General features: G+C 50.9%; 1 protein-coding gene across 2 annotated transcripts in view; it reads right to left on the reverse strand.

Moving 5' to 3' along the window:
• Positions 1-5111, reverse strand: part of TAFA4 (TAFA chemokine like family member 4) — a 163923-nt gene extending 158812 nt beyond the window's left edge. The window contains exon 1 of one of the 2 annotated variants that reach the window (XM_075938568.1): positions 4745-5111. The gene's annotated coding sequence lies outside the window, so the exon portion shown is untranslated. The remainder of the gene's footprint in view (positions 1-4744) is intronic. The other variant, XM_075938569.1, reaches the window with a different exon arrangement.
• Between the last annotated feature and the right edge of the window lie 889 nt (positions 5112-6000).

Raw genomic sequence — 6000 nt, forward strand, 5'->3', positions numbered from 1 at the left:
GGGATGCTAGCTGGCTCTACGAATTTATGCTGCAGAGATTCTAGCATTCCTGGCCAATGGGAATGTCTTTAACACAACAGCTTAGGCATGGAGACGTACACAGCGGGAGAAGGATGGCATGTTTGCTTTGCCAGCTTTCAGGTGTTAGTTGGAAAATTCCAACAAATTATGTAAAGTGTAATTAAGTACCTGATCCTGCAATGGCTCTACAGGGAGGGGGGGGGGTAAGGGGGAGAGCACCCATTACTGCAAAGGGAGTACCAGGTGTGGAGCATGTTTAAGATTATATAGGGACTTTTATTCCTGGAGAACCCTGAAAATTGTTTACTGTCATTAACTACCCCCAGCCAAACTCCTTGTGATGGTTTACCTGCACACGCACACGCGCACACACTTTTAAATTGTAAGTGGACCTTGCTCTTTTCACTCAAGCATAGCCATCTTGAGAGATTCAGTTTTACTCTGGCAAAATGGGAGTTTTGACAGAGTGAGGACTGTAGGAGGTGGCCCTAGTTAAAATTTAAAAAAAGAATCGGCACAGGGGAAATCAGTGAAAACAGCACGCACACTATTTCACTACGACTGATCAGTGCAAACAATCCACGTCAGTGGCTGCTGACAATCAGGACTATGTGATGCCTGCTTGGTGGAGTACGGGAACGGAAGGAATGGTCTTAAGGTGGTTCTTAGGGATTATTTCCTGGCTCTCTGATATCAAGGGAAGTCTTTTCAATGAGTTTTGGATCATGCCCTAAGTAGGCAGCTATGCACATCACAAACCAGTGACTGCTGACGTACAGCCTGAATAAAAGCCAAAGCTTAAATGGAGCTGGGGAACATCTGCCGTCTCATTTCTAGAGGAAACCCCTCAAAACAGGACTGAAGCCCATTGCCATGCTTGCTTGAACATTGCCAATGCTATTCTTGCTCTCTAGTTAGGGGATTGCAACCTTCAAGGCTTATACCCAACACGCTGAACATGCACTAAATTCCCTCAAAATAAAATAAAATAATAATAAATCAAATTAATTTAAAACTGGAAAGCAAACACTCAGGAATAGTATCATCTAAACACAGGACAGTAACAAAGCTACATAGGCACTACAAGAGAAAGTTGACTTGATACCCAACTCCAGTTACCTGAACTCCTATCGGAGTTGACGTACTTTAAATCGAGTTACCGAGGGCTCCACCCTGCTGGGGGTCAATGGGGAAAAAACTCCACCCCCCTCCCCATCCCTTTCCCTTACTTTTCTCATCAGGGTAGACTAACAGGGTCAATGGGAGAGCAATCTGCAGTTGATTTGGCAGCTCTTAACTAGATTCACTAAATCTCAGAGTGTCAAGCCAGGCTATAGTGTAGATGTGGGCAAAATGGAAAAAAAAAAGTCAGATTTCACACTGTTGAAAATCATTACAATTCTCTACAGACTTTCACTCTCGGCAGTAACCTATGTTACTTCCTAGCTGGTAAAAGAGGAGCCATAGGATAGAAGAGACTAATATTCTTCTAATTCTAATATTCCTCTAATCAAATAATGACTTGCTTAGCCTTCTAATTTAAAGGTAATTCATTAAATGTCAGGACATGAGAAACACACACACTCTTGAGGCACAACAGAAATACTGCATTGAAATGTAATAGTTCCCACATACCCAAATTGCAGCAATTATAGCTATAGCCTGAATAAAGGCCAAATCTTAAATTAATAATTGCAGAAAAATAGTATTTGCAAACGTAAAACTAACAAACACTCCAGTCATTGAACTTGGTGCACAACATTTTTTTACATAGGCTTCAAATGTGAAAAAAAACCCAACAACAAAGGAACGTATGCCGGTTACAAGCAGACCATATTTGGTATATTCACAAGTAAGCGTGATTCAACTTGTCTTCCACCAAAGACCAACAAACCCTTTTCACTGGATCAAGCCTTAAATGATAACGTGATAATGATGTTTAAGTGAGTGTTTTGAAATGGAAGAGAACAGATTGTATGTAGGCATTATGTCCACTACAGGGGTTGCATCAGAGTCAGTAATATCAGTCCTATGCTGCAAAAACTACCAAAAGCTATTGGTTTTTTTTAATTGGGGTATAGAAAGATACAGGGCCCAGATCTGCAACTCTTCCTGGCTACTCATGTTCAGTGCTGCAGGAGGAGGAGATCCAAAGCACTAATGTTATTTAGAGCCTGCATATATATGATGTATAGAAACATGACTGTTCAGATGACAACTCGTGGTCTGGATTGAGAATTCATCAGGTTTTTGCATAATTTTTTAAATATTCAGGCAGCAATGCTGTACCAATGTCTGGTTTATTGACAACTAAGGTATCAACACTCAACCCCTCCCTTAAGCAGGCATTGAAATCATTGCAAAGTGGATATTTTTTCAACATTTGGGGGTGGACCAGTGGAAAGGAGAGAACGGACTGATTCTTAAAAAGTTTGAATGGTCTTTCTGTCAATATTTGCCCTCTTCTTCCAAAGCCATGCAGAGACACTAAATCAGTATTGGAATACAGTTTTGGTCAATGTGTCTCCCAAACAGTCACCTGATTGGCTGTTGGTGATGTCATACCATGAATTAATCCCTAGTGACTGCAGTTTTAACATCATGCACATGACCCCACCACCTACAGAGCAAGTAGTTGCGTGCTACAGCCAGTCACTGGAGCAGAGAAGAATAAAGCTACTTGTTGAAAGAAAGAGGCTTTCGACTGGTTATTTGCAGTTTTTATTTTCAAAGTGGCATGGGGTCAGCAAGGGAATGAGGCTTGTAATATCTCTATTTAAAATAAAGCCTGCGTCTTGAAGAGCTCCCATTTCAAAATAGGAAGAGGTTGCTAGTGGTGAGACAATTGATCCAGGAGATAAAAAACTATTTCAGGAACCATCATGTTCTGCAAAATGAAGTCAAATCCATTTCCCTGGAACCCCAATGTAACAGTAACATCTGCAAAAATAAGCTTCCCCGATTGCCCCTGACATTGTCACAGGCAGAATGGCCAGGAAAGTACGTTATTTACATCAACTATAGATGCTCTTAGTAATGTAAATTGACATTCTGATACTTTCTTACAGAGGTGGCAAGGCAAGGCAAATCTGAAGACAGATGTCCTTTAAAAAGCATTGTAAAATCCTAGGTAATACCTGCAAGTAATGAGGCTGGTGAAAGCAGCTTGTACATACCCAGATGGCCACTTTGGGACCAGACACATCAAAAATTATCCACCATGATGCTGATAACCACATGCGTGAATGTAAGTGACTTCATGGATTAAACTGTATCATTACCTATTTGATGAATATACGTGGCATTTAACTCTTTTTTTACACTAGAGTGTTAGGTATTAAGCAGGTGTAGGTAGATACCTTTTCCAGCGCGCATTCCTATTGCTCGCTGTAACAGACATGCAAAAACGCACTTAAATGCCTGCTATGAAACCCTGACAGAAAACCACGTGTGTCAAAGCAATTTCCACACACATCTGGGCTAAGGTTTTAATGCGAGGATGAAGCAGCCACCTCGGAGGATTGTGAGTGGCGTACCGGGAATACGCTGTCAGGAGTTATTCATTTTGTACCGCCTGAGTAATCAGTGGGAAAGCCTCAAACTAGACTGTAATTGGCAACATAAAACCCCTCGGAACCTCCTTCTGTGGAGCATTTTGAACGGAGTTTCGCGGAAGCAGCTGCCCACTGTGTGGAGCGCTGCCTGGCAAAGCAGAGCGCAGCTGGACTGGGAGACGCTGGCGGGACAGGAGGGGACATCTCCGCCGAGGGGAGACTCCCGGAGTCGGAGCAGTCCCTCCGGCTCACCAAATGCAGCGGCGGCTCGCCTTTGTGCGCAGGCTGAGGGGCTGCTCCGGAGCACGCACAAGTGATCCGACGGCGACCCAAAGCTCCCGCTGCCTCGCCCGGCGGTCCGGGGAGAGGGAGGCAGCAGAGCCCCCGGACAGAGGCGCTAACTCCCCACTGTCGGGTCCGAAACTTTGTCTAAGCCCCGTCCAGGGCTTCCCTGTCCCGCAGCCCGAACGCCACCTCTCCCGTGCGCTCGAGGCGATGGCGAACCAGAGCCCAGCGAGGGCGGTCCAGGGCCCGGGGGCCGAAGCGAGTTGCCTCCCCGAAAAAGATGCCCTCGCTAGGAGCCTCGGGGGCGCGTCCCCAGCGGGCCCGGCTGCGGAGGCGCCACAGGCTGAGGAGGGAAGATGGGGACCCCCCCGTCCCTCACCCCCAGCCCAAACCCATCTCCGCCCTGCCCCAGCCAACCCGGCCGGGTCGGGGCTGCACCGCTAGTCACATCAGCTGCCGGGAACGGGGGGGGGGGGGGTGGAAGGGTGCCCCGTTCCGGCCAGCCTCAGCCAGAGCAGAGACCCCGCCACAGCAGCAGCCGCCCCAAGCTCGCCCGGCAGCCACTAGCCCAGGCTCCGGGCTCGAACTCTCGGGCAATCGCTCGCCCCAGAAGGGCGGGTGCTGGGAAGACCCGCACTGGGGCGCTCCCTGCCCCACTGAGCCGCGCTCTGCCCCGGTCCCCAGCTGGGGGCTGCTCACACCCCCCAAAAGCAGGAATCGCCTGGCGCCGGAGCAGCCCCGCTCGTCGGGGGGCAAAGCCCCTTCCCCAGACCCGCGATCCCCCCGCAAGGAACCAAAGCGGCGCCCCCGGGACTGGCGAGCCGCCTGCTCCCCAAGTTAGGAGCCCGCTGCGCCCAGCCCAGGACACCGAGCCCCGGCCTCACCTGGAGCGCAGCGAGGAGCCGGCCGCTCCGTCCGTCCGCCCCAGCCCGTCCGCTCCTTGCGCGTCCTCAGCCCAGTGCCCGGGCCGGCCAGGCGCTCGCCATGCGCCGAGAGCAGAGCCCCCGCGCCCGGCTCCCGGGCGCAGCAGCAGCCGGCGGGGCCCGGCGCTTCCCTCACCCGGGCGCTTTGCCCATGGCAGGGGCAGAGCGCACCCGGGAGTCCGGCAGGGAGCACGCGCGAAAGCGGCCGGGGCGCCCCCAGCTGCGCCCTCCCGGTCGAGCCCTGCGCGGCGAGGTAAGACTCCGCCGGGCGGCTGCGGCGCCGCTTGGAAAGTAGAGTGGCCCGGAGCCACCCCCGCGCGCCGCAGCCGGCCCTGATTGGGCTGGGAAGGAGCGCGCTGCCCGCCCCGCCGCCCCTCTCCCCGCCCCGCACGGGGGCGAGTCCTCCCCGCTCGGGCTGGTGGAGGGGAGTAGCCTGCGGCCCCCTAGCGAGGCCACGCTCGGCGAGCACCCCAGCCCTGCCGTGGCCACCTTGCAGCCAGCAGGGGGAGGGCGAAGGGCCCGGAGGATGAGCTGCGTGGGGGGCTTCATAGGGGAGCTGAGCCCTGCACGCTCCCTGAGTAACCCCCCACGCAGAATCCAACCTGGCCCTGCTGGAGCTTAGTGCATGAGTCTCTGTGGATTCCCAGCAGACTCATTATTCTCTCTGTAACTCCTCTCCCGGCAGGGGAGACGGGACAGTACCACACCCAGCAGGTGTGGGTGACACCTGTGCACATTGGGGTTACATGGCTTTGTAGTAATTTAGTCACTTTGAGATCCATTAATGGAGTGTCTGGGCAGGTTAAAGTGTTCCCCACCAGGTTTCTGTATGTTACCATTTCGGATATCTGATTTGTGTCCATTAATCCTTTGATGTAAAGTTTGTCCAGCTTAGACAATTTCAAAAAAAACAGCTGGAAAGAGGTGCTGCAGAAATCGCCTTCATCTGCAAATTTGACCCCTTTAATCAAGATCTGTACAAAGATCTTACTTGGATAGGCCACTACATTCAACATCCTAATGACATTACAAGTTAAGTATCAGGCATTTACAGCCCACTCTATTAGCCTCATTTAGCACAGACACTCTAATGGACACATTTTTTCCCCTTCCCTTTCCTTCTCCATCCCCTCTAATGGACAATTTTTTCCCCTTCTCTTTCCACCCCATCCCCTCTTTTTCTGCTGTTTATTTGCAACTCTGGACCCCTTGCTCCA

The sequence above is a fragment of the Pelodiscus sinensis genome, chromosome 11, assembly GCF_049634645.1.
Source record: "Pelodiscus sinensis isolate JC-2024 chromosome 11, ASM4963464v1, whole genome shotgun sequence".
NCBI lineage: Eukaryota > Metazoa > Chordata > Testudines > Trionychidae > Pelodiscus > Pelodiscus sinensis.